Here is a 26,961-nt window from a genome sequence, read left to right on the forward strand (position 1 = left end):
GAAGCTGTCTGTTAAGCCCAGCCACTCCATGTTAATGTTTCTTCACACGAGCTGTAGTCCTAATCCCAAGTGCCTATATAGTAATTGAGTCAGAGAAACCAATCATGGCAGCACATAAACAGACCACTGTACAAACTACAGACATAACAGTGAGAAAATGAACCTGGACACAGGAAATTACTGTTGCACGATCAGTGGATAAATGCTGGATGACTTTGTATTACTTTTCTCTGGCATTTTATGAGGAAGTAGCTAATTTACAAAAGGAGTAAAATACTGAAGAGAGGAACATAATATAAATGTGGTAAAATCTTACCCATTAATCATGGCAACAGTGATTATCAAAGAATTATTATTAAAAGTAATAACAAGTTTCTGATACCTTGATATTTTGAATTTTAACAAATCAAAAGAGAAAATAGGAGAGAAAGCCAAAAGAATCAGGAGAGGACAACAAGAGATATTAGTCAAAGCAAATTAAATTTTATATGACGGTATTTCTGGCTCCAGCCTTTACCTGACAAGAAAGTAGAATGATCAATTATGTGGAGACCAGTGTGCTCTCTTTGATTTACAACATAAACATAGAAGTCCAATGACTGGAAGCACTGTTGACTGATCTTCCATCTGCTCTAACTATACAAATATTTATACCAAGTGTTATGTTCCAACAACAATAGAAACACACTGAGTCATGTACAAGTGTTAAAAACTATTTTATTAATAACTACTTGTAATAATAAGAAAAGTAAAAACGTTAGATATCAAACATAATCCCCAAAACTAATAAACTCAAAGTGTGTGTGTGGCAAATTCCCAAACCTCAAGTCTAGGAATAGTTCTCAAAGTTCAGTTCAGCAAGTCATAAGGTGAAACGTGAACAAAGGTTTTTGCAAAACCACCATTGACTGAAGAGAAAATGTAGAGAGAATTTACGAAATCCACATGTTCCATGATGAAACCCATACGACACCTCAATCTCCGATGATCTCCATTACTTTGTTCCGAAGTGTCTGCCGTTCCGAAGTGTCTGCCACCCCGAAGGCATTCGAGATGTGGCTGCCCACAGAACCACCTGTTTCCTACTACAGGTTAATGACAAAGTGGACTCCACTTGTTTGCTCCAAAAATCCATACATGGATTGTAGTGACAGACACAGCTATTGTTCTTCATCTATTGTTACAGAGTGTCTCTCCCTCTCCCTCTCCCTCCCCACTTCGACTCACACTGAACAAAACAGCCAGCACCTTGTATTAGTCTTGCTGTCTTGATGACACCACACACACACACTACTCTATTGTCCGGGTGCCTTAAAGGGAGATCCACCAAATAGCAACCTGGCTCGTAACACAAGAAATTTAGTGTACTTGGGTGGGAATGTGAGACAATGAGCAAACTATCAAAAGAAGTTTGAGGGTTGCACAATGGCACAGCTAGTAGCCAGTGATCCACCTTCAATCCTGACCTTGGGTGCTGTCTGTGTGGAGTTTGCATGTTCCCCTTGTGACTGTGTAGGTTTTCTCTGGTGCTCCAATTTCCTCCCACATCCCAAAAATGTGCAGGTTAGTAGATTAATTGACCACTGTAAATTACCCCTAGTGTGTAGGTGAGTGGTGGAGTCTGGAGGGGATTTGATAAGAATGTGGGAAGAATAAAATGTATGGAGAGTCGGTAGGCCAAAGGGCCTACTTCTGTGTTGTATGGCTCCATGTCAATGACTGTAGATATAATGGCTCATTGTAATAGAGAAACTGATGGTAGGAGCAAGCAAAAATAGTTGAGTAAGCAAAAATATTTGAGGAATCATGGTCTCACTTACCATTGGTTTTTAACTTCCTTTTTGACTCCCCACACCCATTAAATATTGGAATTTGTCATGAATAGTTTTTCCCTCATGTGGAGCATAAATACCAGCCAGGCTGACTGGCATGATTCTGTGCTGTAGATGAAAACCCAAACAAATGAATGGTATTGGATAACCTATAGTTTTTCAAAGTTTTAAACATATTGATAGAACATTGCTCCCAAGTCATTATTTGTTAAAATTCAAATTGTACCCCACATATTCTGCTTCCCTCTGTGGGTATTCTCTCGTTGGCATCTATTTTCATTTTCCAACTACCAAGTTTTCCTCAGTAAATTCTCATATTCAACCACATTAAGGCAGGCCAGCATAAAAATAGAGATGAGAATTCAATGTATTTAGTTCATGTGGAATATTATCATAATATCCCAACAGAAACGGAATTAATGATTGTTCAGCTCCTCTATGGGGGAAGAAAAGGAAGATTACTTAGGAGCCAAAGGAGCCAAATTCCCTGTCAAAGAAATTAGCTTCAATTGATCATATGCACTAACTCACCACATTGCTTCCAAATGCAGTTTAAACTGCCATACAATGGTGTCTCAAAGCTTGTCCATGATATGGTACAAAATATTCTGAATTACCAGGTTGAAATTGGTAACCCAGAAAATCTTGCACTGCACCTATACAAATGTAGCACCCTCAATTTCTGACCATTTGCATTACAACTGCAGCTACAACAAAAACAGATAATGAAATGAAACAAAACCAAAGGTCTGGTGTGGAAATGGGCTGAAAATGTGAAGGCTTTGTACTCATTTTATCAGTGTTAATGAACACCTGAAACTCAAAGTGGAAGGGAAGAAGTTCATGCTCATTTTAAGCTAGAAATGCCACAGCCACCACATAGCCAAAAGAAACAGGTGCGTTGGCCACACTCCTGCAACAATAATTGATTTGGTTCCATGTGCAAGTAACATACCTATCACCTGTTTATGACTTTCTCAGTAAGAGTGCTTTGTTGGCAGCACCAGTGCATACAGGAAAACCAGACTGATGAACAGCCCAGCTGGCAGTCCTTAAACAGACCAAAGGAAGCAGCCATCAAAAGATAAGATTGTTTAGAATTCTTTTCTCATAGTGGAATCAGGAGACGCACATGGTCACTGGCTCTCTAGTTTTATTTCAAGCTTCAAATATTTGCAATTCTTTATTTTTCTTTGCCAGACTTTTGGCTTTGATTCACTTCATTATTTGTTCTATTTGTATTCTTTACTGAGACTGAAAGCATTACACTTCCATTTGCTGCTTTCAGTTTACATTTCCATGAAATGTACAAGGTCAAGTTAATTAATACACGGACAAGCTTCACACAGGATAGGGAAATCGAGAGTGAAGGTAAGGAACTACTTTGTTATCTGGTTAGCAATTGCTTGTTGAGACAGGGGTTAATTGAACCTGAGAAAAAGCTGCAAGGAACCAGTCGCAAAGTACTGTGAGGTTTTTGTCTGCCAAATCTTTATGCAGCTGTGATGTACTTGAGTAGAAATCATTTTTTAAAAAGTATCCATCGACTGATTCAATCTGAAGTCACCAGCCTCTAAGAAAATAATCTCCTATAATAATGTTAGCCAACAGTTAGAGAAACCAGACAGTAGGGATTATGAACTGATGATGCCAGGATCGCTAGTTGGCCATGAAGCTAAGTGTTATGTTATGCTGATGATCATGGGTTGAAGACAAGTTGGAAATGAAAGTTCTTGAAGAAGGGGACAATAGTCTCCAAGAAACAATGACTGAAAGAAAGAACTCCAAAGCCAGCAAGCACAGAGCTGTAGAGATGTGAGCTGGGTTTGGAAAGGGTCAGTGGAAGAGGTCAGTCTGGTCTAGAAAAATTGGGAAGCGTGTAAAAGTAAACTAATTACAGGTAACACTGCAAATGATACATGAGGAAAATTGAGAAATAATCACAAGACAAGACAAAGGAGCAGAAGTAGGCCATTCGGCCCATTGAGTCTGCTCCAATAATTTGAGTAAGGAAGTCACTAGGAAGTTGGGAGTAAGGGCAAGGATGAGTAAACAGTTATGTACTGAAATGTTAGAAAATCAAGGGGTAAATTATGGTGGAACTTATAAATGAGCACATGCTACCAACACATTAGTTTGAAAGGGGATTGAACAGCTGTGTGGCTTCTGCAGAAGATGTCATAGAATTAACAGTATGTATGACTAATGTCTGTTAATCTTAAGTATGATGTATATCAGGTTAATGCAGAAACTGTAAATTAGTAACTTTAATTACTTTCCACTCCATCTCATTTTTTTCCAAATAATGTCTACAAACCAACTTGCATTCTTGCTTTATGAGAAAAATATTTTGTTCAGACCTCTAATGAATGTGATTACTTCTGTTTAATGAAACACAACGCTTTGAATCTTTAGTAAGTATGAGGCATATGGCTGCTTCACTCTAAGATAACCTTGTAATTGTGGATACACGTAGTGAAGCTGCTTGGACAAAACCCAAAGGAAGACTAGCCATCTGCTTCAGATCTTTTCCTTATATTTTCAGCTCATCTGAAAGGCAGATGGCTTCTTTCTCTTCCCTCATTCTGGTTCAAGTAATTCTAAGATGTTATTATATGTCACCCGTGTACACATCCAACTAAACTGTTATGCATTAAAAAGAATGCGAAGATAACAACATTGGTCTGAGCAACTGAGATGCAGTGCTCCTTTTCTCATCATGTTAGGGTTTCCTTTAAATAGTCATCAGGAGAGTTGGTGATTCTTAGTCCAGAGAAATTTTTAACATAAAGGATTCTGAGATGGATTGAAAGGGTAGTTGATGGAAGGATATTTCCCCTCATGGAAACCAAAGAGCATAGTTTCAAAATAATAGGTCACCTATAAAAGATGGAGACAAAGAGGAATCTCTTCAAAGGGTTAAGACCCTTTGGAATTTTCTAGCCTAGACAGCTATGGAGGCAGGATCATTGAATATATTCAAAATAGAGATTGATAGACATTGAGATTACAAGGGAGTTGAGGGACATGGGGAGAGAATGGGAAATTGGCAATATTGGATCAACCATGATCTTATTGAAGACCAGAGTAGGCAATGGACTTCCTATTGCTCCTTATGTAAGTGCACTGGGATACTATTTCTATGGGTACTTCCCAATCTTCAACCAGCAATCAAGAGAACCATTACCAAAATTAGTGCTGGGTTAAGATTATGGTCTTCTTGGTTTGGCTTTTGTTTGAACTTGTCAATGTAATACCTTAGATATTGCAGGTATTATTTATTTGCAAGCTATAATTGGAAATTAATTCAAACTTCTGGAATTCAGTTCAAGTTTCTGGAATTTGATGAGATTGATTAAGATTCACAAGTTTAAATCATTGAAAGGTTGGAAAACTATTCAAAGATACTTCATAAGAAGTCAGTTTTCACAAAACCAAATAAAGAAATAATGATGTAATCATCTGGGATTGATATCCAATTCTACAACTTCAGGTAATTCTCTTTCTCTGCTTGTATCAGAACGGGCCGGTACCATGGTAAGTCTTCCATCTGTAATATGGGTTGTTTTGTCTCTCCCCATTGGCACATTCTGACCCACTGAGCATTTCCTACAGCTCTGCATTTAACAGATTTTATGTTCCTTTGTTTGTATTCTCCCTCTATTTCTTTTTCATTAGCCTATCAACCAGATGACTTTATCTGCAACATTTCCCCACAGCAACCCTGTCTTACCTTATCCGAAATATTCCTTTTTTCCCTTCTATTCATCCTTCCCCCACCCTCTCTGCAGCTTGAACCAAACTTGTTTTCTCTCTTTCCCAGTTCTTTGAAGGGTCTTTGACCTGCTTCTGCCTCCACCATGCTGCCTGATATGCCGAGAGTTTTCAATGCAATTTCAAGGGCAGCTTGCCCTGAGGTTCCCGGTCTTAGCACAAATTCCTTACGTTTGAATTGACTTTCTTCTTAAATATTTGAGAATACAAAAGATCTGTATTCTTTTCATCATCAGTTAGAATAATTATCCTTATAGTTCAATAATTGTAAATAATTTCACAATTAACCATCTTCAGTTGATATTTCCAGGTGCAAGTTGAATTTTAATTTGTTTGGCGAGTTTGTCTTCTTCCCCAGTAGGAAGGTAAACTGTACAATCAGAGTCCTGGAATAAAGATATTAAGATTTAGTATGCTAATATTTCCTTTAGTGTGCTGAGAACAATGAAGGGCTCCCAATTATTGAATGCAATAAATTAAATATGGGGCCTTAAGGAAAAGGTTTAAGGTATGGGAAGATAGCAATAAAATAATGCAAAATACCTCCAGGAATGTGACGACTATCATTTTAATTTTAAACACACACTGACTTTCAGCAAAATAGTAACATTAATCATAAAAATGAAGTTTTTTCCCCCAGCCTTTGATATTAAAGTTGATTTCAATAGTTTCAGTGCTCCATTCAGATGAAGATTGATGGAAGGTCAAACTTACAACTTAATCACTACAACATTACTGAAATTTTGTTGCAGTGTATTATTCAGCAAACATATACTTATTTCTTTATGATGACAGTTGCTAAGCAAAAACAGCACTAAATAGAATAATACAAATACCATAAATGGACATAATGTTAACTATGTGACCTGCACTTGAATCCAGGGCAATTGGAAGAATCAAAATCTTTCTCTGGATGGTAACAGTGATATGACGACTTTTTATTGGCTTAATTCTATGGTCATAAATTCAGAGAACAAAATTACCAAGTATTCAGGACTAATGTGCAGAGCTGATTTGCAATTTGGAGGTGAACCATTTTGGGAATTTTAACTTTGTAAGATTTTTGTGCCTTCCCTGTACTGACACCTGGTAGGTGACCAGCTCTCAGGTATCAGGAGTTAGTAGAATAGAACAACCACAAAGGTAGAAAAAGTGTGGTATGGCACCCTCAACAAAGAAATCCTACTGAGTATTGATAAATATAATCCTTCAAGTTTGCTCCACTTAAAATGTATCATCTCTACTTGCTCTGCCCTGCAAGACATAGATATAGAGCATTTACCCTTTTTTGTGTTTGGGTGCAAAAATTCTCTGAGCTCAATATCCATGATGCTATCTTCTACTTTTCTATTCATTAATTCAAATGTGCAAAATATTGGGGATTTCTCTGCAATCATCTCTGCTCAGCTTTCTGTGTCATGGCTTACTTGTCCTTGTACAAGAAGGAGGTCATTGGTCCACTACATACACAGATCCTTAGGCTTTAGTTTGAAGTGTATGGGGAAAACAAAGAAGCAAAACAAAATATATTAATTGTACCTTTCAGATAGATTTAGAATTAGACTACATCTTCTTTCCAATTAAGTATTTAATTTAATGTCTATCAGAAGAATCTATTGAATAATCACATAAAATATTTGTAAATAAATGGCTGGTATTTTCCCAGCTACAGCACAGATTAGTAAAAACATTTGAAAATGCATATCATGAAGAATTTAAAAGGCCACTGGGTATTAACTACTGCAATATATATCATATTTAAATTTAAATAGATAGTTGCAGGTATTTCCTCCTCATACTACTTTGATCCCTGAATCTATTTTATGTTAAATTTGAATGATATCATAAGAATATATGTGAATTATTTTCTTGCAATTGAGATTTTTTCCCCTTAAATAAATTAGAATATAAAGGCTCCATTTATTTCCACTGACAAAGTAGTTTACATCGTAAAGCACAGATGGAAGCAGCAGAATACATTATCACACTGTAATACAGCTCTCTGAAGCATTCCCTTGTTTCCCGACACATTGAATTACCAACTTCAAAAAGGCTGCCTGGTTATGTTTTATTAGTGGAAGGAAACAAAAAGCAAGTGACCAAATCAATCTGGGCTGTTGTGAATTACTTTTCAATAAGAGCATTAGAAGTGATGTATGAAGAGCTTCTTTTCCCTGGTGGCTTAACGTGCTAAGTGCTGCAAAGATAGAAAATAAAAAAGAGAAGTAAAAATGGAAAATACTGGGGATACTCAAAAGGTCGGGCAACATCTATGGAGACAGAAACAGAGCTAAAATTTCATGTTGGTGCCTTTTTATCGGAACTAGAAAAAGGTAGAAGTAAAACAAGAATTAAGTTGAAGTGTGAGAGAGGGAAGATGAACAGAAAAAAAGGTGATAGCTGTAATAGGGCAAGAGACCAGGAGAGGCTGAATGGGACAAATGTTTGTGGTGCCTGCTGAAAGGCAATGGGAAAGGTTTGACTGGAAGAGGTGTAAATAGGAGGAGATGAATTAAATCTGAAATATTAGAAGAGGAGAGAAAAGAAAACACAAATGAATGCTGGAGGTGTGAGGTATAAGATTGGAATGGCTCATTATCTGATTTTTTTGAATTTAATGTTGAGTCCTGAAGGTTGTAATGTGTCTTGTTGGAAGATGAGGTGCTGTCTCTCAAGATTACACTGAGTTTCATTGCAACTATGTAGGAGACCAAGGACAGAGAGGTCAAAATGGGAGTGGAAATGAGTGTTCCCTTCCACTAATCACGTGTTATGGATCAATCTTTCACTTCGAGGAGGGAGAAAGAGGAATGTTTACTCTATCAGTGCAATACATACATTCTCCAATTGTACAAAGCATGGCACTTTTCTACACATTTTGAGCTAGGATAAGGCACCTTCACTAATGCACACTCATTCAGCTATCACTTCCTGACAAACAGAAGATGGAAATACATGTGATCAGTTTTGTTTGACATCAGATTCCTTGCATGATCATGTCTTACAGGCCCCAACTGTTGGTGGTGATATATCTCAGGTGTCCTTTTATTCAGATAAGACCTCAGTTACCATAGTGATGGCACCAAGGGCAGGCCTGTCATTCCCAATGACCATATTCTTCCAGTGGTCTTCTAGCCTTTCTTATCTTGTGCTCTGTTGGCAAATTATCCCTGTCACCTGCTTTGCTTGAGACAGCAAGTATCCATCAATCCTTTCCCAATATGTTACATCTGTCTGTTTGGTTCTGTCCTACCTCAGGCCCCTGGTCACTATGTTATCTTTAATACCTTAACTGCTATAATTCCACACGCTCCCAGAGTCCTCCTGAGGAGGACATTTCAATAGGTTGCTTGTCTTCCAGCTTATTGATCCAATTGTGTAACCCAGGTTAAATTTGTCTAATATGCAAGGATATGTTTTATCCTGCAACATGCTCCTTAACATGATATGAAAATTAAACCCTCATGCTATATCCACATGTCTGGCTGTTTCACATGTTACCAGGCAGGCTTTATGAAGTTGGTAATTCTACATAACTGGTTCTGCCTGCTTTTTCCAAGTAGGCTCTGAAAACCACATTGCTTTAAGCATTTCATGCTGCTCTTTCTGAACCAAACTCAGTACTCTCCAGTCAGAAACATACTGGTTAACAAACTCAGTCATGTAAAAAGGTTCACACTAGTTTCATGTGATGCCTGCTGGCAGTGAAATTCTATCATACAAGAGACTTAAGGAGATGGGCAGGATGGTCATTCAGAAAGGATATCTGGGTGTGGTCAGGTGAGAAGTGTTTGGTGTTGGTGGGAGAGGGGATTGGGACCTGGTACAGAGGTGGAGATATGATCAGAGCTCCTGAGGTTATTATAGCAAAGTCGGGAGTTGGGATGTCATAGGGACACAGATTAACACAGTATGGAAGCAGGTCCTTCAGCCCAACTCATCCTTAATGACATTGGTGCTCATCAAACTAGTCGCATTGGCCCACATTTGGCCCATGTCCTTCTCAATTCCATCTGTCCATGTTCTTATCCAAATGTCTTTTAAAACCTACCAAGAAGGCAGGGCTACTTCATAATCCTTAACTGCTGACTAGTTAACATTAAGACACTTCAATAAATTGGAGTAGATTTTAACTGTCTGGTTAAGGACCGTTGCAGCATGCAAATCCTATCCTGCTCAAATTTGTCTGTACTAAAATATTTTCTGCAAGTGACATCAAAATGTGCACTAGATGAAATTTGATGTCATTGTGCACACTTGGTAGCCTCCATATACATACATATCCTATGCATGGAGATTCCAGAATAATTTTGGGTTAATGCATTACCAGGACACCTGGTTATATTTAGGGAACAAAATTTTAATCAAATTCGGTCACACATTGCACAAAAATGTTGACCTTATCATAAAAATTCTAGGCCCATGTTAATTATATAACACTGTATTGAATCAAAGTGTAAAATCAATCCCAAAATGGTATTGACATTTCTGAACATGTGGAGCAAACAGTGGAAATTTGAATGCTGCGATGCATGTGATATACCCTGGCACAGCAACTGATCAATGCATAGCAATGATGTCAATTGGCATGCATTTCTGCTTAAACATCATAGTTGCAACATCGATGTGCAGAAATGTTTTAAAAAAAGCATGGGTCTAAACTGAAAACAAAGCCACAGTGATAAGACAAAGCCCTGCTCTACTGTCCATTTAAAGAGCCAGCCTTTACCTAAGCCAACTCGGAGGCCCCTGAACCTTTGAATGTAGTTAGGGTACACTGAAAATAAAACAACCTCCTTTTTAAAGTTTTGTGACTGGATACAAAAACCAGGATAGAAGTGGTACTGGAGATTAAAAATAACATTATTAGTAGACATCACATCACTTGATTCCCCATTTGTATTCATGAAATTCTCACCTATTTTTTTGCAGCTATTTGGCCAAAAGGATCCATTCTGATGAGCAAACCAGAATGATATGCTACAGGAAATACACTGGCATTGCATTATGATGCAGGGTTTTGCTACCACCCTAATCTTGGAGGCAAATAAGTGATCTGGACTTAGAAATAACCTTCAAAGGCTCTTATGGAGTGAAAGTTATAATTTAAGTGGTAACCAATCAACATGTGTCTTATTGAAATAATTATGAAAAAGCTTATGTTGGAGCAGTGAAATTGAAGTTACTGAAAAAAGGTGGATTTGTGGCGTGGGAAGAGAAGATTTTGGTAAGTGTTGAGTATTGTTAGTGTGGCCTATTATAATGACAAACCCATTGTAAATGTTTGGATTTTTACCTAATCTTACAACTTTCATTGTGGACACATTCTGAGAATCACATGGAAGCTTAGGCAAGCTACCTACAAAATCATTCAATTGGAGATGATTTTGTTAGGAACAGAAGTAGAAACTCAGGATTTCATGCCCTGATATTAAGAGAATCTGGGAGGCAAACTTGGTTTTATTGTATTAAAGAATGCCAATAAGAAATCAAATTCTGACATTATTATCCTGGTTAAACATTGAGCTGGTTTTGTCATCCTCTTCCTTGTTTGCAAATTCTGGGCTCTTGAGCATTTGGAATTTTAATTGATCCACTATTGGCTGTCATTGCTTAAACTGCCCAAGTTCAATAACTCCCTTCCTTAATGTCTTTGCCTCTTACTCTCTTTCCTCCTTCAAGGAGATTCTCACAACCTATATCTTTGATAAGATTTTGTGTCACTATCCTTGTGAAGCTTGGTGTCAAATTTTGATCTATCACATTTTGTTTTGAAAATTTTACCATTTTAAGGGTGATATACATAAGCTGTTTAAGTGTTTTGTAAATTACTGTTATTTCCTTCACTTCATTCATAATCCCCTGGCAGTACAAGAACTAGCAAAATTTAACAAGTGAGAATAAATCATTTTCAAATCAAGTTCAAGCCTTCTGCATTGAGCATTGTACTATGGACAGTAGTAGATTTGACATTATTTGTCATTAATGTAAACCAGGTGTGAAACTTTGTAATTAATGAGGTTAATTCAAATACCAATTTGTTGAATATTTATTGGAAATAGTTGCATGTGGTGACATGCTGAGATAAAACTGGCTTGAGTAAAACAGTTTTATTGAAAAGTATCAACTCCAACATACCTTCTATTTTTATAGAGGCTTCAGCTTTAGAAAAGCAAAAAAAAACTTGACAGACATGTGATTAAACAAAATTGAAGCTAAAGAGTATTAGCAGGGGTGATTACAAATCTGATATACTTTAAAAAAAATTAGATTCAAAGAAATTATTGCCTAGAAATCCTATCTCTGGCTAATAGCACTAAAAATGCTGTATGTGTTGCACTCTGCTTCTGAAATTATGCTTTGTTAACATCAGAGACAACTATGTGGTGCAATTTGCACTGGCTACTAGGGCTGAATTTCTAGGGATCTTAGAGGAGAGGGAAATGGAGATTTATAGAAGTTGAGGGAGGGAATTTGAGAGTGAGAGGATAGAAATTTAAAGTTATGGTTGCCAATGGTACAGTAAGAAATAATATTCAGTAAATATGTAGAAAAGGCCACTGGTAGATTTTATTTGAACTATATTTTGGAATGGAAAGCCATATCAGTTGTCTGGAAGGGATGGATGCAGCTGGATTTGTGAAGCCTCTGGAAGGGTGAGAAAGATGCAATGCAATATCCCTTTAAATCAATTGCATAGCCTTCCTTTGTCTGTGCACATATACTGATTTTTAAATGACTTGTCACTGCCATACAGATGTCTCGGTATGCTTGTAAGACCATCTCCTCCTGGATTTGACTTACAAAATTTCGCTAGCATTTACATTTGCCAATGGTCCTGTATTTTCTCCCCACCAGAGAAATTGGCCTCGTTCTGTATGGTTATTTTTCTTAATCCTGATCTGATAATTCTCGGCAGTATAACGGTCATGCATACATTTCACTTTCTTCTGGATGAACACCTTCCCCAGTGAAATAGAGCATACTATTTTAAACAAAGTTAAAACACAGGATAGTTTATCAACTATTATTCACCAACCATGTATAGCTTGCTTATAAATTATGCTAGCAGTTTTATTGTTCCAAATGCTGTCATTTTTTGAAATGAAAGAGCACAATTTTGCTGAATCCCTTTAAATGCATGAACATCCACAAAAATTAATTGTCTTAGTGGCATTTCCACCAGATAGGTTTTGTGCTGTTGACCTTGCGTTAGGGCATTATTAATAATAATGCAATTTGCTGATGTACACTTCTTTCTGTGAAAGTCCCTCCGAGTAAAATGTACTCTTTGCTTAGAAAACTAAATCCATTGTGTTTAATTTTGTTTCAACCATTATTCCTTCCAGTACAGCATTCCACTTACATTACTGAAAGCTTGATGTTCCTGTGGTAACATCATTTCAATTAATCTTGAAATTCAAGTGTTTTCATTATCCAGGAATAGAATGATAGCAAAGTAATTGGCCTATTTTCACTGAATATCAGCAATGATCATTAGTTATGAGCTTGTTATCCCTGCTGCTATTTTCACTGCCTCTGTCCACCACTGGTAAAAAGCAGCACACCTAATGAGCAAGTGGCTTGAGGAAACAAATGCTAATGATGTTCATTTTGACACAAGCAGCTTGATTTTCTTGGATATTCATTCTGGAAGGATTTATTTTTCCTGTTTGTTGATTTGTGCAAATATGTTGGAAACCTCAGATCTGTAAATTGTATTTATTCTGTTAATTTTTGTTGGATCTTGTGAGCCAAATTACATGGAAACATTTGAGACTCAAGATTTGCAGCTTCTTCAACGCATCCAAATATTAGTCAATGTATAATGCTTTAAATGTTAAAAATTTCACTTTGATTTTGCTTGAAAGTTATTGGCCTGTAATACCTTTACGATCTGTTCTCCATCTTGTCAAATCTTTACAATCCCACAATGCAAAAAAAGCAATGCCCAGTGCTCATCAGCAGGGGCTTCCCAAGGTCAAAACCTATTTAACTATTCATGTGGAGCTCCCATCATATTTACATTCTGGCATAAGGAAAATGCCTAAGGAGGGATAGGAAACTGCATACAAAAATTTAAAAGAATGGATGGAAAACCTTATGGGTCCTGCCGAGCAACATGCATTCATTTCTGATTTACGTTCCCAATGAAGAAAAATTCACACCAAGGATGCAATTTTTTATCACCTACCCAGCTATTAATAGAGAACAAAAAAATGTGTTTCCAGATGAATGGTAAAAGAGGGTTAATGGGTATCTGTACCAAAAATGCACTGCAATACAAAAAAGCTTAACATTTAGAGCTCCATCACTCAGATTTATTTTTGGTTTCACAAGTGGGTGAAGATAGAACCTAACATACATGGCCTAAACAATTGAAGGATCATGGCACAATTGAACTAAATCATTAAATATTCTAAAGGATATGTTCCCTCAGTAGAATTATTCAGTGAGGCAGACTTCTGATGAGATAGGGGAAAGATTGTAAGGGAATTTTATAAGGATCAGATTTAATAGCCTAATTCATGTTTTGTTTTTGTGTGCTTATGTTTTTTGACCAAAAATATTCTAACCAAAAGGTTTCTGTTATTAACAATGCAATAACAGGTAAAACTGGCAGAGGCCATGTGGTCCATCTGGCTAGTTTTAATTTCAGTAAATTATGCTTTCCTATTACAAGTGAGGGCATGAAATGGGCTGCCGGCAATGATGAGGGAGGCAGATACGATAGGGTCTTTTAAGAGACTGTTGGATAGGTACATGGAGCTGAGAAAAATAGAGGGCTATGGGTAAGTAGCCTAGTAATTTCTAGGTTAGGGACATGTTCGGCACAGCTTTGTGGGCTGAAGGGCCTGAATTATGCTGTAGTTTTTCTATGTTTCTAAGTCCTGTCTCGCAGCATGGTATTTTTGGAGCTCTGATATCAGATACCAAGTAAATGGATTTTCTACTCAGCGGAGTGCCTGAATGATGTATCATTCCATCTCTGTGCATGACATTGCTAGATAGTAATTGCATCTGATGTTGATGTATAAGAACACGGCAAAGCATCAGCAAAGGGACCTGGTTCTATAAAGTTTCTTCAGCAGTTAAAGAATCTAGATTAACAGGCAGAAACACATGCATTGTAAACTGCTCTTCTGTGTTTCGAAACTTTGCAAGATAAATGTGATCTAAAATTCTTCTGTAAATGTATCCACAAAGCAGTCAAAATTTAGCTCATTATTGCCTTTTTTATTGTAAAATTATCATGAAACTGGCTAAATTTTGCTATATGTGCCCTGCTACACACTAAACCATAACCAGAAGCATGCCAGATACTGCATTAACTCAAGCATTTTGTGCCAACCCAAGCTACCCACCTTAAGTGGGCTCAATGGTCCTTTAATATGCAAGTCATCAATTGTATGACCCCAAATTAACATTGTGTGCACTGTGCAGGCTCCAATAAATTGGACCAAGTATTGAATGACTTAGCCAGTAATCCTTTGAGGGATACAGAATGCAACTTGGGAATCAGCCCATGATATTTTTTCACTTTCTCCATTCCAGTAACAGGAGTAGAAGTACTGGAAGGGCACTTTAGGTGGGAATTGGCCAAAGGTTTTGACACGAGTGAGTTTTAGGAAGATTTTAAAGGGAAAGGAGGATGAGGCAAAGAAGGAGAAGTAAAAGAATTTAAGAAGAGAATTACACAGTATGTCTTCCTAGTGTTATGGACTCGGTGAATGTCACTTTAAGATAGAGCTAGTAGTGTGTGTGTGTGGCATGCTTATGTCAACAGAAGATAAAGGACATAATGACGTTGTTGAAGAAGGCAGTCGAAGTCAGCCAGAGAAGAAAGAGAGAGAAAAGGGAGAGAGACACCAGCCTGCTAGTTTCTCTATCGATGGATGAGAAACAATAACTGTGTCTGTCACTACAATTCATGTATGGAAATTGGGAGTAATCCGGTGGAGTTCACTTTGTTGCTGACCTGTAGAGGGAAACAGGTACTTGTGTGGACAGCCATGATTTGGATGCTTTTCGGGGTGAGGAAGTCACTACCGAGTAAACACAGAGGCGTCGTTTGGGTTCCATCGTGCAACATTTGGATTTCGTAATTACTCTCTCTATGTTCTCTACATCTACGTCTTATCTTCAGACAACAGTGGTTGTTGAAGAAGCCCTTGCTCATGAGTCACCTTATGGCTTGCTGAACTGAACTTTAAGAACCATTCCTGGACTTGGAGTTTGGGACTTTGCCATGCACACACACTGAGTTTAGTTTTTGGGGTTAATGTTCAAGGTTTAACATTTTTACTTCTTACATTCTAATAGTTTTACTTTTATTTTTCTTATTATCATAAGTAGCTATTAATAAAGTAGTTTTTAACACTGAATCATGACTCAGTGTGTTTCTTTTGTTGTTGGTTCATAACACTAGCAACTAATGGAGGTTCTGCCTCCAACAGTGAGGCAAAAAAAAGAGAATTCTTGCTGGGGAGGAAGGAGGTGGTGGAGAGTTGTCATTTGCAGGAGGTTAGAGTATGGGAGGGACATATGTGAAGGAATTTAGATACAGAGATGAGGATATTGCAAGTATTGAGGGACCAGTGCCAAATAGGATTGGGATAATCTGATTCAATATGGAGCATCAGCTGAGAAAGACGATGGGGCTGGAACCAAAGATAATGTTTATCATTGAAAACAATAGCATCTTGGTGGTGGTGGTGGTGGGAGGAAGTGAAGGGCACTCTCATTAGTTTTATAATGTAATACCTGTGACTTATAAACATCATTGGAAGACCATGTGTACTTTCTAATGAAGCTCATCGTAATTTGGATAGGATTCTGGGATTTATGGGATTCCCTTGTAGAATATTTCAAAAGAATTAGTCAATTGGATTCAACATTGACTTAATGGGAGAAGCCAGAGAGTGGTAGCAAATGGTTGCCTCTCTGACTGGAGGCCTGTGACTAGTTGTGTGCCAGAGGGATCAGTGCTGTTGAAAATATCCTGACTGGTTGCATCATGGTCTGGTACAGCAATTCGAATGCACAGAAATGTAAGAAGCTGCAGAGAGTAGTGGACTCAGCCCAGTACATCATGGGCACATCCCTCTCCACCATCGGTAGTATCTGCAAGAGGCACTGCCTCAAGAAGGTAATACGTATCATCAAAGATACCCACCACATAGGCCATGCCATCTTCTCGCAGCTACCATTAGGCAGGAGGTACAAAAGCCTGAAGTCCCACACCACCAGGTTCAAGAACAGCTACTTCCCTTCAACCACATGGTTCTTGAACCAACCTGCACAACTCTAATCACTACCTCTTCATTAGCAACACTGTGACCACTTTGCACTACAATGTCTTGTTTTTTTTCTAATCATGTTCTTTCTTGTATAATTTTTTTTATAATTTATGTTTTTCTTGTGAATGTTGTGTCTCTGTTGCTGTGCCTGTGATACTGTTGCAAATCAGCTTTTCATTGCTCCTGTGCATATGCTACTTGTACATATGACAATAAACTCAAGTTTCAAGGTTCCCAAAGCAGAGGTGGAAGTGTGTTTCCCTTAAAGACAACCAAACCATGATTTGGATTTCAAATTTCCTTCTGGAATCTGCTCAGCTAATTCTCTGTCTACATTAGAAACAGACTTCATTGGTGCTTTGAATGCAACCTTCCGCATGAGTTATATACGTGTAATGTTGACAATGAGTGAAGGAGCATTCCAGTGTGTATTGCATGCCATTTGCCACTACTATGCATGTCCTGGCTTCTCTATATATTCATGTATCAGAGATGAGGAGAATATAAAATAAAAAGGTTTGCATAGAGTTCTAATTTTTAATTGCATTTCATTTTTGGTTGAAATTGGACAGTGTACATGGAAATGAGGTGATACGCATTCATATTTTTAGGCAAAATGCTTCGTAACTGAATACTTCTTAGAGTGCAGAATTGCCATTCAGAAGCATGTTAAGCTTCTGAAGTAGCTTCGGATCTGAAAGTATGCATGGTCAATTGGCAGTAAAATAGATGAAACTATAGATGCGTATTCTGTGATTACAGGTCCTCCCAAGCTGACAAACGCCCAACTTGTGTTTACCCTGTACATACAAATGAGTACTTAGGAGACTGATGGGATGGACTTTCCAGTTACTGTGAGGCTGCAGACATTTTCTGCCATGTTTGAACTCCATTTGTGGCCACATTTCTGGCCTGCGAACTGTTTGAGTTACAAATAATTCACGGGAATGGAACCCTGCCATAACCTGGGGAGGATCTGTGCAGTTTGAGGTTGCATTAAGAAATTGCTCATCTGCATTACTTATCATGGAATTGGGCATAATACTTTGCTTTTCAGTTGCATTACCACTTGCAATAAATTCTAATTTGTTTTATGTTGTGCAAACAGTGAGAAGAATGTGGCTGTTGTATTACATAAGAATGGAGCTCTGTAGAATTTCATATATTAGCTAATTATAAATATGAACTCTATTTTGGAACTTGAGTTAGACTGTATAAGACATCTGTCTGAATTTTGTATTCTATCTATTAAATTTACAATTTTCTTTGACATATGCTTAAAAGCCAAAAATATTTAATACACATTGATTCATGTTTTATTTCAGCTATTCTCAGCAGATCATTTCCAAAAGTTAATGGAAACTTCAAAGCGTTTGGTCTGTACTGAGCTAATTGGTTTCAGTTAGAGTTCTAGCAAAATTATAATTAACCTCAATGCCAGACATCAGGAAGAGAAAAACTGTGTGTCCCTAATGCTGGTTATATCTAGTAATCACTGTTTGTAAGATGTGCATTCTCAGTGGGGTTTTGAGATTTGATGAAAAGCATTGGAGTGTATACAGACTGATAGACCAGAAACACAAGGACCTCAAGCTAGGTGTGTTTTATTTATCTGCAAGTTCTTCTCAGATAGCACATGTGTGCACAATATACATCACTAGACTTTTGCTGGGGTGTTATCGTTGACTTTTCATGTTGGACTCACTTCAGTATTATATCTGGTCTTCCAATCTTCCTCGCGGTTCTCTTGGGTGTCATAGTCCTTTGGACATAACTACTCTCTGACCCCACTTAAAGCAACCCTGATCTGTGAACAGGCCAAACCATCTGTGATTGGCATCCCATGAACTAGGCTTGAGATTGAACTGCAATGTTAGACATTTTTTTTACTTCAACAGTGAACCGCTTGTCCTCAACAGGTTGGCAGCATTACATATTTTTCTTTTCCCTCCTCCCTGAGTCCAGTCCTCAGACTTGCTGGGACTAATTGTGAAGTATCTCAGGCTTGCTCAAACAATGTAGACATGATAAAACCATAAGGTATAGGAGCAGAATTAGGCCATTCCGCCCACCAAGTCTGCTCTGTCATTCAGTCATGGCCTTTTTTTTTCCACCCCATAGTCCTGCCTTCTTCCTGTAATCCACAACTCCCTTACCAATCAAGAACCTATCAATCTCTGCCTTAAGTACACACCATGGCTTGGCCTCCAAAGCCCTCTGTGGCAACAAATTCCACAGATTTCCCACCCTCTGGCCGAAGAAATCCCTCTTCATTGCAGTTTTAAAGGGATGTCACTTTATTCTGAGGCTGTCCTCAGAATAAATGATGTCCTCAATGTCATTGTAACTCTTGGAGTCTTGTCACCCATTCTCATTGCCAGTGTAAAATATGTGCTCCTGGTAGGGTCTTAACATGTGGGGTCTTAAAGTGTATTACAATCTGTCCAGAGTAATGTACTTGACAACTTGATACTCAAGGATCTCAACCAAGGACCAAAAAAGTCAAGAAACTGCAGATACTGGAAATGTGATATAAACACGAAGTGCTGGAAATACTCAACAGGGCAACTATCATTCATAGAGATAGAAACAGAATTAACATTTCAGACTGATGATCTTTCATCAAAATGTCAGTTTGGAGGTCAGGTAAGACCTTTGTGTTTTATTTGAAGTTTTTTTTCCTGTCTGTTCACATGTACACAACAATATACACATGATGGGCTAGATCATGAATGATATCACAAATACTTGCATATACCACTCTGAAGTGCATGATCATGAATATTGAAAAGGGATTGAATGGAAGGTGGCCTTTATACTCCTATTCCAGTTTGGAGCCATCTCCACATCTTTTTCTTCCATGGCTGTAGGAGGCTGCTATAAACTCTGATCTGAACCTTTATCCTCTACCACTGTTGATCCAGTACTGTAGTAATTTCTGATCACCAAATAATCCAAAAATCTGAGCTATAGATTATTGATCTGATTCTTTAATCAACATTCTCTGCAAATCTGTTTCCACACCATCCTACAATCTCTATTTGATGAGAACTGCATCCATTGTCATTGTAAATATGTGCTCTGCCATGGAAAACTGATCTTCTGATCCAACAACAACATTGTGTAATATTTGTAGTATGCTAGCTTTTTGTACAAAAAAATTGCAAAGCGGCAGTGAGATTTGTGACTTCATTTTGTTGCAATGCGAGTTGTGCAAAAGGAATCAATTGTGAGAAGAAAATATTATTAGAGGTGTATGCCTCAGGGAGATTCTAGGCAGAGGGAAAGGACAAACTTTATAATATTTGGTGAACTTGTTCCATTTCTCTGAAATAAATTATGGGGGGCACTGAGGGCGATCATCAGCTGAGAGCCTTACACATCTGAGAAACCAATGTCTTCAAGGTAGCAGGGGAAAGAAGAAATCTGTAGAACACATAAATACAAACACACACACCTGTACAGAGGTGACACGTGAGCAAAGCACAAGGTTAGGATCTGATCAGTCACATATCATTAACTATTAAAAGTAGGAAGATTCAACTTTTGGACATAATTCTTTTGTAAAGAAGAACATCTTGTTTCACATTGTTTTATTGAATTGAAGACATGCACAATATGCTTTTAAAGGTCTTCTAACATATTTTGTAAGGTGGCAAGAATGCACAGATTGCCAATACGATGTAATGTATTGAGGAAAGGCATTTATGTTCTTTTAAGAAAATAGAAAACTGAGATATGAAAGCAATGTTCAACAATTTAAGAATGTCCTTGTAAATGGTGAAAGATCAGAGCCCATTACCCACTCCCTTGTATCTCTCATCCCCTTTTCCTTCAAGAACAATGCAGTAAAACCTGTGCATGGAATGTGTCTTCAAATATATAAGCCAACAGAGGAAAACAGAGCATAAAGGAAGTTATCAAAATATTATACCAGGCGTCAACATGCATCAAAACGAGGAGGAGTATAGCTCTTCACAATGTATGGATCCTCAGTGAAGGGGACTAAAATCTCCCCTGCTCCGTTATGAGAATTTGCTAGTGGTCGTTATTACAGTAATGGTAAAATGGTTTTAGGTGACTTCCATGGATCAGTTGTTGCATTCCTGAAAGGTGCTTCTCAATCTCCTAACTCGTTAGGCTGCCTTTTTGAAAGTTTTAAATCACTGCGGTTGTGCGGTGACCATGGCACCAAAAATCAAAACATCCTTCCTCTGGCTGGTATCCACCTCGCCCATCTTCATCACACTTCCAGGGCAGTGTATCTGAAAGGTGGTAGAGCTGCTTGTCCAGGTATTGCCAAGCCTCAGGACTTTTGACACACACTGTTTTATACTGTTGTCATGTTCACAGGATCAAAGATGCCATTGATGTCAATGGTATTTGTGTGACATTAGACTAGGAGGCAAAGGGGGGGTTAAGTTAGTTCTTCAAAATTATTTTGCTTTAGTTCAGCATTTTAATTATTCATGTGTTTAGGTGATTTTGATTCATTTTTAATTATTTATTTCAGTTTTAATAGCTAGACAGGGATGTTTCAGGCCAATGAGAATGTCCTTCCACCTTTAGGTCAGGTAAGTACTGTGACAGGAATTGCAGGTAGTGATTTTAGGGGACGAGTGTGGGGAAGTGGTGAGCAAGACTTGACCTGTCAACTTCCTGAGCACACCAAATAGAAACAAAATGAGCCAAGTTCTGTCGACAATTCCTTTGTGAAAGAGCATATTTTGGTTCATAATGTACTATTGATATCTTGAGTGCAGATTGAGAGAGGCAGTTTTATATTATTTACTCAGGCTGCAATGAGTACACATGCATCATATCAGCTCCTGGAACTACAAACAATATCAAGGCTGTAGCCTGTGGAGTACAATGCTAAACCACAAAATTAACTGAAAGAATAAGGAATATAATTAGTATTAGTGTTCACTCCAGCTCACAGCAGTGGAGAGCAATGATTCAAGCTTTATGAGCTAATTATGAAAAAAGTAAATGTCTAGAAATTCTTTTGAGTGATATGGCCCCTTTTGGTAGTTCCAGTAGCTGATAGTAATGTAAATAAATGATTTCCAGCATGGTTTGTAATAGCATGATTTTTCTGTCTGTCACACCATTCTGGAAAATTAGAGTAGGTACCTCACAACAAGTTTGCTTGTGCACATTACCAGGTTAATACATGGGACATCCATATGATAATATTTACTGTGTGGTCAGGAGACAGCGAGTTGCATTGTTTAAAATCGGATTAGTCATTAGTCAGTCACAAATAAAACATAAAGCGTTGATTTAAAGGGCCGTTGAATATGCACCATTACAGGCCACCCTCCAGAGATACAAATAACTTTAAAAGTTAATATATCCAAGTTCATTGTTGATACAAGGATAAGTGGGGGAAGTAAATCTGGAGAAGGACACAGTCTGCAAATGAATATAGTAGGGTTAATTGAGTGGTAGGTTAATTGGTCACTAAATTGCCCCTAGTGTGTTTGGATCTGTGGGAAGTTGATAGGAATATGGGGAGAATAAAGTGATTTGGGGTAGGATTAGTGTAAAAATGGTGCTTGATGGTTGGCATTTCATCAATGAGTTGAAGGGCCTGGTTCTGTGCTGTATCTCTATGACTTTATGATTCCATGAGCTCATTTCTACTTTCAGGAAAGATGAAGTATTAACTCTGGTTCTCTTTTCACAGATGCTGCATGTCCTGCTGAGTATTTCCAGCATCTCTGTTTTCATTACACATATCTGCAGTCTTTTGCTTTTGTGATGTTAAGGTTCAGGAAGGCACTATTTTAAGCTTGGTTTCTGGATTACAGATAAAATGTGGAGTTATGGAATTTGCATCAGAACTGAAGCCTCATCCAGATTTGGGGTAACGAGGGAGAAGTTTCACCACCAGCAATCTTAATATCTGGTAAGTACAGATAATTGGTTCTCCAATTTGGGTACCAGAAGGTATTAAAACTAGATGTGCCAAAAGCATCAGGAAATACATACATTTTGCCATTTATTTTTTCACCATTTCAGCTTTGAGAGTTCTCCTTAACTCATGTAGCTTTACCTTCATTATCTTTTTGGACTGTATCTTGGAATTGAGGTTGATTTCAATTTTGTGGGCTCCAAAATAGCTGAAGAGACAAACGTGGGGCCTACAAATGTTGCCACAGGTGGAGCAGGAGGTGTTTGGTTGGATGGGTGGGTGTGTAGTTTGGGAGGTGGTGCACTTCTTGCATCATTTATGCTGGACTTCTGTGTACTCCTAACGCTTGTGATTCACACTGCCAACCATTTTGAGTGAGTCATGGGCCAGCGATTCCCAAGAGTTGACGGCAATGTTGGTTCTTTTCAAGGAGGACTTAGGAAAATCAGTGAATCTTTTTTCTGTCCACCTGTTTCAGGAGTTTAGTGTTGGGTTTGTGAATGACATGGCCTGTGCAACTGAACTGAGTGAGTGCAATTAGAGCTTCATTGTTGGGACAAGATTCACTGGGAGGAGGCAATTGAGAAGAACCCTAATGATGTCTTTCCCTGTGGCAGACAGCAAGGATACCCCTCTCTAATTGCAGCAGACTTCTATCTGATCATGACATCTCTATGGTCCCCTGACATATCCTCCTCTTCCCAGATATGGGAAACAAGTTTGTGGATTTATTAACAAATTCATCATCATTGTTTAACCCTTCAGTAGAGGTACCACTTATTCCCAAGACAGCATTGTATTTTAGATTTCATATAACCTGTTTGATTCCTTATCGGTTAAAGGTAGTGGTAAGGCTGGACTGGATAATATGCTTTTGGAGGGGGGAGGTCAAGGGTGTTCCTGTAAAGGACAGAGCAATGGTGTAGATAACTTTGAGGTGTACCTTTGTACACTGCCTCTCTGTCCTTGATACACTCACTTCCTATCTCAGTGGAAAGAGCCTTTGGTTGTTTGAGCCGCATGTCTCCGAGACAGCATTAAATAATCTGCTCACATTGTGGCTATCAGTGAGTTGCTGAACTTCATGCCTGCCTTCTATCCACCATCTATTCTTTAGGTTACACATTTACTATTGGCCTTTCAGCCTTGGTGTTAGTAAAACTGTTCCTTTACCCTTGAGGCATGATGACACTTCCAGTCCAGGAATATCTTGTACTTACAAAGTGGAAGCTCCATAAGTCTGGGTCTCCAGGTCATTCTAATCAAACCAGTCTCTGTTCTTTTTGGTAGAGAAGTCCAGAGACTCATCACTAGTATAATTAGTACAACAGACTTGAGGGCAATCAAGATGTTGTGGACATTATGGTCTTTTTGGTTGGGATGTGAGCATCATCAGGTTGATGGGAGCATCATCAGGTTGTCAGTGATCAATGAGGTATAGCTTTGAGAGATTCAATATTGATTTTATTGTGGCAGTTCTTCTGTTACTGTTGCTGTGGGGTCAGCTTGATGGAAATAACTGAGCAGATTAGGTAGTGATCAGTCCAACAGTTGCCAGCAGGCAGGTATCCTAGTAATCACTTGCTTGGATAAGGATATAATCTAACAGATGCTGAAGTCTGGATTGAAGGATGGCTTGAGACTATCTTTCTGGCAAATTTGGAAGTTGCTTATGAAAAGACAACCACATAATTGGCGTGGACGAGCATTTCATCTTAATTTCCCCAAGGGGAAGTATTTGCTGCTGTATTGAAATTTAATATTGGTGAATTCCAAACAAAATAATTCCATTTTCAGGTTCTCAATGTCTAATATACATTTGTTTTTGTTAAATTGATTTTCTTTGTGTACAAAACTTTGAGGAATTATGTGAGCAATGTCAAAGGGTCAGACTTTCAAAGTGAATCTATTATAATATAGAGAAGGGTAAACAGTAAAAAAAACAGACTTTGTTCACCCAACAGTGAAGTAATGTCATTTTTTGTTGGAAGATTTTTTTAGTGTTTCATCCAAAATTAGAAAGGATATTATTTTGTATAAATGTGGCTCTCCAAAGCAAAGTAAAAACTGTTTCTATAATTCTGTGTACATTTTCACTGTATGGATAGATAAGTGCAAAGAGTGACTGTTCTGATTTTATATATACATCCATTTTATTCATTGATCTAGGTGCTTGCAAGTACTAATCAACTAATATTAATTAAAAAATGATTTTGAGGGTGTGCTCACACCAGTTATGCTCATTAGGAACAAATTGATTTTGGTTCCCTTTCATTTTTTTTTGGAAATTCTTTAAAAAGAAAAGTAATGTCACATCAGTTCCTTCGAGCAATGGTGGCTTGAAAAATGATATTAGACATTGCTGACTAATCCTTGGTCTCAGTTCCTGTGACAGAATCTTAATGTTGTAGTCACAGACTATAAAGTGATCGTAGAAGACATTGGAAATACTCAGTATGTCAGGCAACATTTACAAAGAAAAATGGGTCTGTTATAGGTGGATGACCTCACACCAGAGCTGGCCAGTTTCAATTCTGAGGTTAATGAGCTTCCATCATAACAAGGAACAGTTAAGGGAAAAAAGACTTTAAGGTGTGTAGAAAGGGGGAAAAAGGAAAGGAACATAAGGGATGGTGATAGGGTATGGTGTGGAAAGGGTTAACTGACAAAAGGGGTGACAATACAAAGGGAAAGAGAACAGTAATGGTACAAGTAAATAAACAAAGGGCCACTCAAGAGGAGGTGAGTATGAAGCAGAATCACCTGAAATTACAGGACAAAAATAACATAGATGGTGGAAATCTGAAATAAAATTGAAGTTGTAGGAAGTACCTGAAACTGTTGAACTCCATGTCCAGTCCAGAAGCTGAGTCAGAAGATAGGATGCTAGTCATCGAGCTTTCACTGAGATGATGATGATAAGTCATTGACCTGAAACAATGATTCTGTTTCCTTCTCATGTGGTACCTGACCAGCGTATTCCCAAAATTTTTGTTTTGTTTCAGATTTCCAGCATCTGTGGTATTATTCTTTTGCAGTGGAACAATTACAGGAAATACATATTTTTAAAAAAACAGAAATGTTATTAAGAAATATGCTTTACAATCCATAAAATGCCCAGCACATTTGAATAATTATTTTAAAATAATTAGTTTTAAAATAACGTTATTATTTCAAAATATTTTTAGACAATGGGCAAAATAGCTAATTTTTGTCAGATTGAAATTAGGATTTCCTTGTAAACCCCTTTTTCTTAGTGATAATGTCTTGGATGTGGTTGAATGGATAGTTTTGACATTTTAAAGCAAAAAATCAGCATTAAGTGATCTGAAGGCAAATGACATTTAATTACTCATGTTCAGTCACTCAGATCAGCTAATCACTGTCCCATGAGTTTAGTCATCATATCAGATTGACTTTCACTTTTATGAAGAAAATTTAACAGTGAGTTGAAATGGCACTGGGCAATACGATGGAACTAATAGAAAAAAAATTGAAACAAATTCCTAAGGTCAAAAGAGTTAATTTTAAGCTAATCTGCTCTTCTGAAAAGGGATGGATTTGGCCAAAAATGCTGAATTTTCATCACTCAGTATAACTCTTCATTCTTTTACTTCAATCTGCCATTAATACTCTTGTGTTTCATAATTCAAGACTTAATTGCAAATATCAGTGTAGTATCACTAATTTGCTGAACTTTACCAGTAGTGAAGAGGTAGAATGATAGTTCAGGAGGGTAGATGTTACAGGAAAAATGTCTAGCATTTTGTGTTCCTTTGGGTTTGTATGGGGATACAGATTGGCCTTAATAATCTACTCTAAAAGATGATTTACTTTCCAGACCACTAAACTCACTTGGTTTTTAACACAAAATAGTCAAAAGCAGGTATCATATCAAATCATTGAATGGTTACAGCACAAAGATATTCTTGCGTCTACTCTATCTCTCTCTCTCAGAGTAAATCTCTAGTTCCCTACCCACAGCCCCTTCTTCAAAGCCTTACAAATTTTTTTCTCTGCCATATATTCTTATTCCCCCTGGAAAGCTATATTAGAACCTATCTCCACCTGGTAGTGATTTCCAGAATCCAGCTACAGGCTGAATGAAGAAACTTATCCCTATATCACTCTTAAT

The 26,961-nt window shown here is 37.8% G+C and overlaps 1 long non-coding RNA gene across 1 annotated transcript; it reads left to right on the forward strand.

Annotated features, from left to right (window-relative positions):
- The first annotated feature begins 2,917 nt into the window (after window positions 1-2,917).
- On the forward strand, window positions 2,918-22,791 carry LOC127580450 (uncharacterized). Its single transcript, XR_007957823.1, has 3 exons — window positions 2,918-3,203; window positions 10,539-10,833; window positions 22,723-22,791. It is a non-coding gene; the product is annotated as an uncharacterized LOC127580450 (long non-coding RNA).
- Window positions 22,792-26,961: the final 4,170 nt, after the last annotated feature.

Source organism: Pristis pectinata, chromosome 19, assembly GCF_009764475.1.
Source record: "Pristis pectinata isolate sPriPec2 chromosome 19, sPriPec2.1.pri, whole genome shotgun sequence".
NCBI lineage: Eukaryota > Metazoa > Chordata > Chondrichthyes > Rhinopristiformes > Pristidae > Pristis > Pristis pectinata.